At 45.3% G+C, this 9,339-nt stretch overlaps 1 pseudogene across 1 annotated transcript; it reads right to left on the bottom strand.

The window, feature by feature from the left end:
* Window positions 1–873: 873 nt before the first annotated feature.
* Window positions 874–1,652, bottom strand: LOC308242103 (small ribosomal subunit protein eS1-like; annotated as a pseudogene). The gene has a single exon. The product of its transcript is annotated as a small ribosomal subunit protein eS1-like (transcript).
* Window positions 1,653–9,339: the final 7,687 nt, after the last annotated feature.

The following is a 9,339-nucleotide window of genomic DNA, read 5'->3' on the forward strand; positions in this document are numbered from 1 at the left end:
ATAGACCTTGGAGGAATGCCAAAAATTACCATGTAGCCCAGCCAATGGCTGAGGCTCTGGTTTCCTGGGACAGTTCATGACAGAAGAGGCAGATAGGTCTATTTCCTGTGTAGATTAGGTCATTTTTATGTAATAGTGACAATGAATTGGGAGCAAATGAACAAAATTACCAGGTGGTAAACCCTAGGTTTACCTGAGGTCCTAATGATTCTTGGATTCTGAAATAACAAGCCCAAGAGTTCCTTCACATTTAGCAAGTTTATTGTTGCTTTTTGTTTTGCTTTTGGTCAAAGATGCTTCCTTGGGAGCTCAGAAGCTCAAAGCATGGCCAAAAGTCACAGAGGGTCTTGTCCCATAAGAAGCCAGAGGCAAATAACTGCTAGATGCTACTCTATATTTTCTTTCTTATGTTATAAACTGCTACCATTGATCCTGGAACAAGACAACACTCATATACCATATTTTGAGATTAAGTGGCTGATCCATCAATAGGGATAAATTTACATGTGTACAAACATATTTCAAAGTGTGGTAGCATGTGGGTCTGTAAGGTAAAATAGAAGGGCCCAAAATAGGTATCGAAGTCCTGCCTGCTAGGATTGTGATTCATTTATTTGTTGTATCTTTTTTTTAAAGAAATGGTTTTCTTTTATTAACCATCTCTAAAACCTTCAGATAACTACAGCTTAAAATAATCACTATCATTTCTCAGCTACTTAGGTATATAGATAAAATCCACATAACAGGACAGAGAAGTTCACATTATTATCAATTCAGAACATAATTCACCAAGCTGTAAGATTATTTTTATATGATCAGAAATAAAATATCACAAATAAGATTTTTTATTTGTCACCATTAAATGTCTGAATTTTAAACAGATTCTTGGACTGGAGGCTCATATCCATCAGCTCGTTCACCTTTAGCACCTGTCTCATATCCACTAACTTTTCCAGAACTGCTACCTTCACCAGGAAGCTCCATGAGTTTTCCCAATTCAAACTTGGGCTTCTTTAGCATTTTTACTTTTCTAACAAAGACAGCATGGAGCAGAAAAATAGATTTCCAAGCCTTTTCTATGTCTTTTCCAATGCTGTCTGGAATCAACTTATTGACCACTTCTTTCAAGTCATTTGTCTGCACTTCTCGGGTCATGATTTCCATCATCTTCTTCCGGATTTGGTGATGCTGAGCATAAGAGGTTTTCTGAATCTGATTGTTGTAAAATCAATACAGAATAGACAAAGCAAATAACCATCGGTAGTCTTGACATCAACATGAGCTTCAGTCATGGTCTCCACTTCTTGACCATGGAGCACATTTTGTCATGGGTAAGATCCATGCCATGGAAATTAGTCAGGCAGTGTTTGCCCTGAACATGCTCAGTAATTAGGTTGAATTTTCTAAATGCAACTCCATCATTCTGCAGATCAGCTAGGCTCAGTCCAAAAACATGATCCTGCAGATGCAATTTTGGTTCCTTGAGTTCTCATGACTAGTGTTTTTCCAATATTTCTTATGTTAAACATGGCTAGTGCTTTCACATTATACCAATCTTTCTTAGAAAATGGATCAACCACTTTCTTTTTGGCCCCCTTTTTGTCGCCTTTCATAAGGTGCTTGTTCTTGCCCACTGCCATGGTGCTGCTCAGAGAGCCAGAAGGGCCTCTTTGTTGTATCTTTGATGTGACACAGTTCCTGGTTACATCAGAGGCCCATACAAGTTTGAAGGTAGTTATGGTTGAGCAGAAGGGAGGGCTCTTTTTAGACTAATTTAGCCTTTAAGTGATGTGGTAAGAGAAGGAGAAAGTGAATGGAGGAAATAAAATATGCTATAGGGAATATTCTGCAGAGAAATATAGCAATATTTTTTCAGCAGTTTTATGAGCTATAACAACTGGTACTAAAAGCCAGAAATATTAGTGTAATGTGCATGTGATGTACACTTTAAAACACTAGGCAGAAAGCTTATGAATGGATTGTGAGTCTGGGTGTATCTACCTCCAAAGCCCATTCTACACACTGAGCTGTCATTAAAATCTGACTGGATATGCCACCTGGGTGACTTTTGCAAAAGTACAGTGTTTTCATATGTAAAATGATAGCTCATCTCAAAAGCTTATTCTACTAGTAAGTCTGAAAACATGATAGCATTTCAAAGAAATTAAAAGGATTTCACAAGGACATTGGCAAAATCTTCCCCACCTCTTTCAGGCCAAGAAGTAATTTCCCCCAACTTTGTAAAAACATTCACACCCATTTAACTTCAGTTTATGAAAAGTCCTTTGGTAGTAAATAAATTAGATGTTTCAACAAGGTTATTTCTTTTAGAAAATAGATAGCATAACAAATCACAGAACAATTGTCACCAAGAACAACTTTTATGGTTTTACTCATTTTAGATTGACTAATTCATTTTCACCCGTCAAGAGGAGTAAGGAACGTTGAGCATTAAAGTCGTGTCATGTATCATAGTAATTTTGACCTTCACTGAAGTCTCCACTCCAGTTACAAGTCTCTAATTGATTTGGCCTGTGCCCACCTTTCCAGGTCACCTCTACCTCTCAGACAAAGGCACACTGACCCTCTTGCTGTTCTTTGAATGCTCCAGTCTCCACTGCCCTAGGACCTGCTGATTCTCATTGCCTGAGATGCTTTCCCATAGACACTTTCATGGCTTATTCCCTCGCTTTAAATTTAGATCTAGACACAGAAGACTCCTCATTACAGTGAAGTTGTTTGACCAGACCAGCTAAGAGTGTGTCCTGTCTTCTCCCACCGGCCCTCTCTACCCTGTTTTCTTTACAGCACTTACTCTTTTAGTATATTGCACACTTATTTTATATTTATTTTCTCTCCACCCCCAATAAACCCCAGACTGGAAGCTGCAAGAGGGCAAGGAACATGCTTATCTTATTTTATCTGTCTACTCTAGTCCCAAGGACAACCTGACCAAGTCAATATCCAATAAATGCTATATTTGCTGTATGAATCAACTGAATGTGTGGTTGTCAGTAACTTGTGTTTAATAGCATTGGACTTGAATGAAGCTGTTCATGGAAATGAATACCCAAGCAAAAGATCGAATAAGATTATTATTTTCTCTGTCTGCCTTAAGTAGCAGACTGGAAATTCCTGGGACAGGTTGAGACACAGAAACTAGCATGAATTTAATTAAAGAAGAGCCATTTTAACTACCAGAGTTATTTTGACCCAGTGTTAATGAAGGAAGACTGATGTCACAGCTGGGGCTGTGGGGCTGCTGCCTGACCATTGTGGCAGGAGCATATTCTACTGCGCTCAGGCTGCTGCTGAGACAGCAGGTGGTGCCACTCCTCTGGGCAACCAGGGCAGCTCTTGCGGGAAGGTCAGCCACATTGCACCATAGATGTGACAACACTGCGGAGCCCTCTCCTCTACAGCAGATCTTCAGGAGGAGAAATGTGTGAGGATGTCCGCATCAGAAATTGGGATAAAACCTGCTTCCTAGGGTGCCATTATATGTAGTGACTAAATGTGTGACTGATAAAGAGATGGAGAGGGGAAAGGCAAGGGAGAGGCAGGATAATGTATGCTCCTTCTCATCCTTTGGTATCTGTCTCTTCATGTTTACATCCGTACATCCTCTTGGAGAGAGGGACTACTGGATGCTTCAATTACCCTTAGGTGCACTCCTAACACTCAGGCTTACTCTCCTGATTTTGAGAGTATGCTGTGAAGAAAATGTTCATTTATATTAATGACATCTTATTTCAAAATGGACTATTTGTCTTTCACATTTTTTTGAATGCTGACTATATGACAATCTGTACTAGAAACTGAGGCCACAAAGTATAATAAAACATGATTCCTCTTGACAATGTGAAGGCATGTAAATGATGTTATAACTACCATGTAAGATTTATGAGTAGAATGCTATGGGCTCCCCAAGGAGAGAGTGTCAATAATTGGGGGAATTAGGAAAAGCCTCAGTTAGAAGTTGATATTTAAATTTGAAAGATAAACAAGAATGTTTTTCAGGCAGAAAAGTCAAAGAAAGGGCATACCATTCAAAGAGAGCAGCATGTATCAAAGCAATGGATTGGATTTTGATCGTGGCAAGAATTTAGCTTTGGCTGGAGCATAGGATGTGTGTATCTACGTGGGGGAGCATTATATTATATTGGTGTGTATATCTGTCAGTTTGTTCAGGAAAATCTCAGCCACTCTACATATTGCAAGTTCAAAATGCTTAACAGGGAATTAGATGCCTCTACTTGTTGAAAGATAAAATTTAGGTATCTCAGGGCAGAACATCTATGAGGTGATTTTCAAGAGCTCATTCAGAAGGTGCTTCAATTCTATTGACCAACCAAGCATCTACTTGCCACATCTGGGGATAATGCCATCTTTTTATTTTTACTTTTCAAATCTTCTGTGAGGCCTTTCAATGGTATTTGAGCTCAGAGCCACAGGGAGAAGTATATTTCCAGCATTCTCTTTGTCCCTAGCTTCTTCAGACCTCATAGATGCTAAAGTGATGCTGAATTAATGGGAGACAAGCAAGCTCAGTGGCAGACAAGTAAGGCTGGTTGGAGTCCTATCATAAAGCTAATATAATATAATGCTATATAATAAAAGGCTAACATGCAAATAGACCGGATGGCGAAACAATCAGAACAACTGAACAACCAGTCGCTATGACATGCACTGACCACCAGGGGGCATGTGTGGAACATGGCGGGGGTCGGCTGCGGCTAGATGGTGGAACAGGTGAACAAGGGCACCAGACCAAGGCAGGACACTGGTCGCTGTCACTGGGGCGAGCCTCTGGTGGTTACTAAAAATTCTTTGCTCCTGTGCGCTGCGGTCCTGCCCAGCTCTCGCACCCACTGCTGGTGCCTGGCGCCGGTCCCAATTACTCGGCACCATCAGCAGGTGCGAGTGATGGCTGCCAGCCCTGATCGCCCCTGAGGGCTTCTCTACCTCCCTCTGCTCCTAAGGGGCAATTGGCGCTGGCAGTGCTGGCCTTGCTTGCACTCACTGCTGGTGCTGGCCCCAATCGCTCCACGCCATCAGCGGGTACAAGTGGGGCCAGCGCCATCAGCGCATGGGAGCAGCGGCAGTGGCAGGAGCAGGGCTTCCGGTAGACAGGGGACCAAGGCCAATGGCAGGAGGGCCCGGGTGGGGGCACGGAGGATGGACTGAGACCTGCCCCTGTGCCCACTGCAGCCTCATGGCCCACAGTTCCTTTCAAGGTACATGAATTTGTGCACTGGGCCCCTAGTAATATAATATAATATAATATAATATAATATAATATAATATAATATAATATAATGTAATATAATATGTACCTAGTACTGGAGAAATTGTTGCATGTCTTAATGCAGTGAATAAAGTGATTAACTGTGTTTAATCTTAAATTACCAGAAAACTATCTTCATTAACTTAAAGAAGAAAAATAAGGAATGAAAAAAAAAAAAACATATGACATTTGAGTAATTATGTGAAGTTTGGAGAAAAGGAAATAAAGATAGAAGGCAGAGAAACTAATTGCTTTCCAAGCATTTTTTTCCCCTTTAATAGCTAAGTTGTAGTTCTATTGTTATTGGTGGGGTGCCCTCTATGTTCCTACTGGTTACTGGTGGAAGTGGAGTTCTTGGGGGAGAGAATATCCTGAGGCCCACACAGAGAATGAGATATTGTGGGAAACTTTATTGATGATGTAAAATTAAGGGGGTTACCTTCCCAGGTCCTATCTCCCTCCTTCTCACCATGGAAAAACAAAATCTTGTCTTCAGCACAGTCAGAATTATGGCCACTGCCCAGAGGTTCCATTCATATTAAAGTCCAGTCCAGTCTAGCATCTGGCTAGCTTAGCTGTGTTCCCAGCTGCAGTCCATTGAGTGTGGGGTCCACATAGCTATGGAGGGAAGATGAAGCAAGGGAGTAAGTGAGAAACAATAGTCCAAGAGTGAACAAGCAAGAGCCAGTAACTGCAAATTTTAACTTTTCAAGATTTTGTGTGCTTGTAGTGGCTCCACTACCCCTAGCCAATCCATGGTTCCCCAGGCTAGACTGACAAGCAAGTACCTTCCTTATATCAACCCGACTTCACTGTATACACATCCATTTCCCCTTTTATTTAATCCTTTCCCCCAGTGACCTACAGGGATGAACTGGTGGCTCCCTGGGGAGTATGAAGTGGCAGCTTCCTGGTGAAGCAGCCCAGATGAACATGCATATAATGTCTGGCCTCCCCTTTGCTCTGTCTTTATTATTAACTAGAGGCCCGGTGCACAAAATTGTGCACGGGGGTGTGTGTTCCTCAGCCCAGCCTGCACCCTCTCCAATCTGGGACCCCTCGAGGGATGTCTAACTGCTCGTTTAGGCCTGATCCTATCAGGACATCCCTCTCACAATCCAGGACTGCTGGCTCCCAACCGCTCACCTGCCTGCCTGCCTGATCGCCCCTAACCGCTTTTGCCTGCCAGCCTGATCACCCCTAACCACTCCCCTGCCAGCCTGATTGTCCCTAACTGCCCTCCCCCAAAGGCCTGGTCACCCCTAACAGCCCTCTCCTACAGACCTGGTCCCCCCCAACTGCCCTCCCCTGCAGGCTCGCTCACCCCCAACTTCCGTCCTCTGCCGGCTTGGTCACCCCCAACTGCCCTCCCTTGCAGGCCTGGTCCCTCCCATCTGCCCTCCCCTGCTGGCCATCTTGTGTCAACATGGAAGCAACCAACTTTGACCACATGGGGGCAGCCATCTTGTGTGTTGGAGTGATGGTCAATTTGCATATTACTCTTTTATTAGATAGGATACTAGAGGCCCATTGCACAAATTCATGCACCAGTGAGGTCCCTTGGCCTGGCCTGAGAGATCAGGCCGAAACTAGCTCTCCAACATTCCCTGAGGGGGTCCTGGATTGTGAGAGGGTGCAGGCCAGGCTGAGGGACCCCATTGGTGCATGATCGGGGCTGGGGAGAGATGCGGGAGTTTGGCCAGCCAGGGAGGGACTACGGGAGGGCTCCAGGGCATGTCCAGCCTGTCTCGCTCAGTCCCGATCTGCCAGACCCCAACAGCAAGCTAACCTACTGGTAGGAGCATCTGCCCCCCTGGTGGTCAGTGCATGTCATAGCGACTGGTCGACTGGTCAACTGTCTGCCCCCTGGTGGTCAGTGCATGTCATAGTGAGCAGTTGAGCGGCCTTAGCATATTACGCTTTTATTGGTTGAACAGCTAACCAGATGACTGAACACTTAGCATATTAGGCTTTTATTATATAGGACTAGTTGCCCAGTGCACAAAATTCGTGCACATTAAAAGGGGATTAATTAGAGGAAATAATTTAATATTGCTATTTGCCCTTTCTCTATAATAGAAGTGTCAGAGATGAAAGAAAATTAATAAAATGTATATGAAAACCTTCCTCCTGTCAGAGTCTGGGGCACACCACAGGACCCAGAGTCAAGTCCCCACCCACCCACATGCGCATCAAAATTGCATGAGACCCAGACCCGGCTGCCCCCCCCCCCCCCCCCCGCATTGGGCTAGATTCAGACCTGGCCAGTCCCACCCTTGTCAAGCCCCGCTAGGCAGGGGCCGTAGCCTCAGGTCCCCTGGCCTGGCGCCAGAACAGGGGGATTGGCCTGAGGTCCCCCAGCCCATACCAGGGCAGGGAGCGTGCCTTGGGGTCCCCTGTCAAGCCCCACTGGGTGGGGAGCATGGCTTGAGGTCTTCCATCAAGCGCTGCCAGGCGGCGGGGGCATAGCTTCAGGTCCCCCGTCAAAGCCCCACTGGGCAGGAGGTGCAGCCTGAGTTCCCCTGACCCAGGACTGGGGGTGCACCTTGAGGTCCCCTATCAAGCCCCTGGGGGTGGGGGGCATGGCCTGAGGTCCCCTGTCAAGCCCAGCCAGGCAGGCGGGTGCAGCCTCAGGTCCCCTGGCTCAGTGCTGGGGCTGGGGGCAGGGCCTGAAGTCCCCTGTCAAGCCCCACCTGGTGGAGGGCATGGCCTGAGTTCCCCCGACCCAGCACTGGGGGTGCACCTTGAGGTCCCCTGTCAAGCCCCGCTGGGTGGGGGGCACTGCCTGAGGTCCCCTGTCAAGCCCAGCCAGCCAGGGGGGGTGCGGTCTGAGGTCCCCTGGCCTGGTGCCGGGGTGGGGGGCGTGGCCTGAAGTCCTCTGTCATACCCCACCTGGTGGGGGGCGTGGCCTGAGGTCCCTTGTCAAGCCCTGCCAGGTGGGGGCCAAGGCCTGAGGTCCCCTGTCAAGCCCCATGGGGGGTGGGGGAGGGTGTAGCCTCAGGTCCCTGCTGATTGCTTGTTAAGGCTCCTTATAGGAACTTGGCCTCAGCTGTGGGTGCAGCCATCTTTGTGATGGAGTGATGGTCAATTAGCATATTCCCTCTTTATTAGATAGGATTATATAGGATAAGCTAGATAATTATGATGATAACACTATGAACATTAATTTCACAACTGTATCCTATGATTGTTTCTAGAAAGAGAAATAACCTGATAGTCTCCACTTTCATACTTCTCAGCCCTTACTTGACAGACTAAAAACAAGTCTGTCTCTGACAAAATCTGTCATGATTTCTGTGTCAGAGAATTCTAGCTGTTTATTGAAGATTTACATTGCCCTTGCATAGTGCAGGGATTGCTGTGAAGAGGCTGCTCACTCATGGTCTAACTTTCCCAGCCCCTTTCCATCTACATGGAACCATATGACTTAATTCTGTTCAGTGGAATATGGGTAAAAGTGAAGTATACCACTTCCAGAATTGGTGCACACAATTCAATGGATTTTTATCCTATTTGTTGGCTGGATGAAACCCTCCTGGATAACCTTAGAAGCCAAATAATGAAAAAATGAGTCTTTACAAACCTTGGCCCCAGAAACACCTCCACCTCCACCCCCACACCACACTACCATCACCAATACCAACTGGACCTTATGTGAGATAGAAATCACAGAACTTTTAACCACAGAACTTTTCTATTACCACAGCTAATAATATTTTTCTCTATGCTACTCTGTGGCAACAAGTACCATCTCCTTAGCACATGCTGCTGGTGGGCATTTAAGTGAGAATGTCTTTAGGTACTTGAAAATGTAGATAAGGAATTCAGAAGGGTCTGCATATTCAGAATTTTGGGGTCATTAATACATACGTAGGAGTTGAAAGTATGGATGTGGAAAGAATGTTCGAAGGCAAATGGGTAAAAGGAGAAAGGAAGGTAGAAGTTGAAGAATGAGTAGGAATCTTAGGGAATGTAAGGGCGCAGGTGGAGAAAGAAGTAGCAGCAAAATGTGTGGTCAAGAGAATAAACTGCATTCCCTCCTAGCAGTCATG

Source organism: Plecotus auritus, assembly GCF_963455305.1.
Source record: "Plecotus auritus genome assembly, chromosome: 2".
NCBI classification, from domain to species: Eukaryota; Metazoa; Chordata; class Mammalia; order Chiroptera; family Vespertilionidae; genus Plecotus; species Plecotus auritus.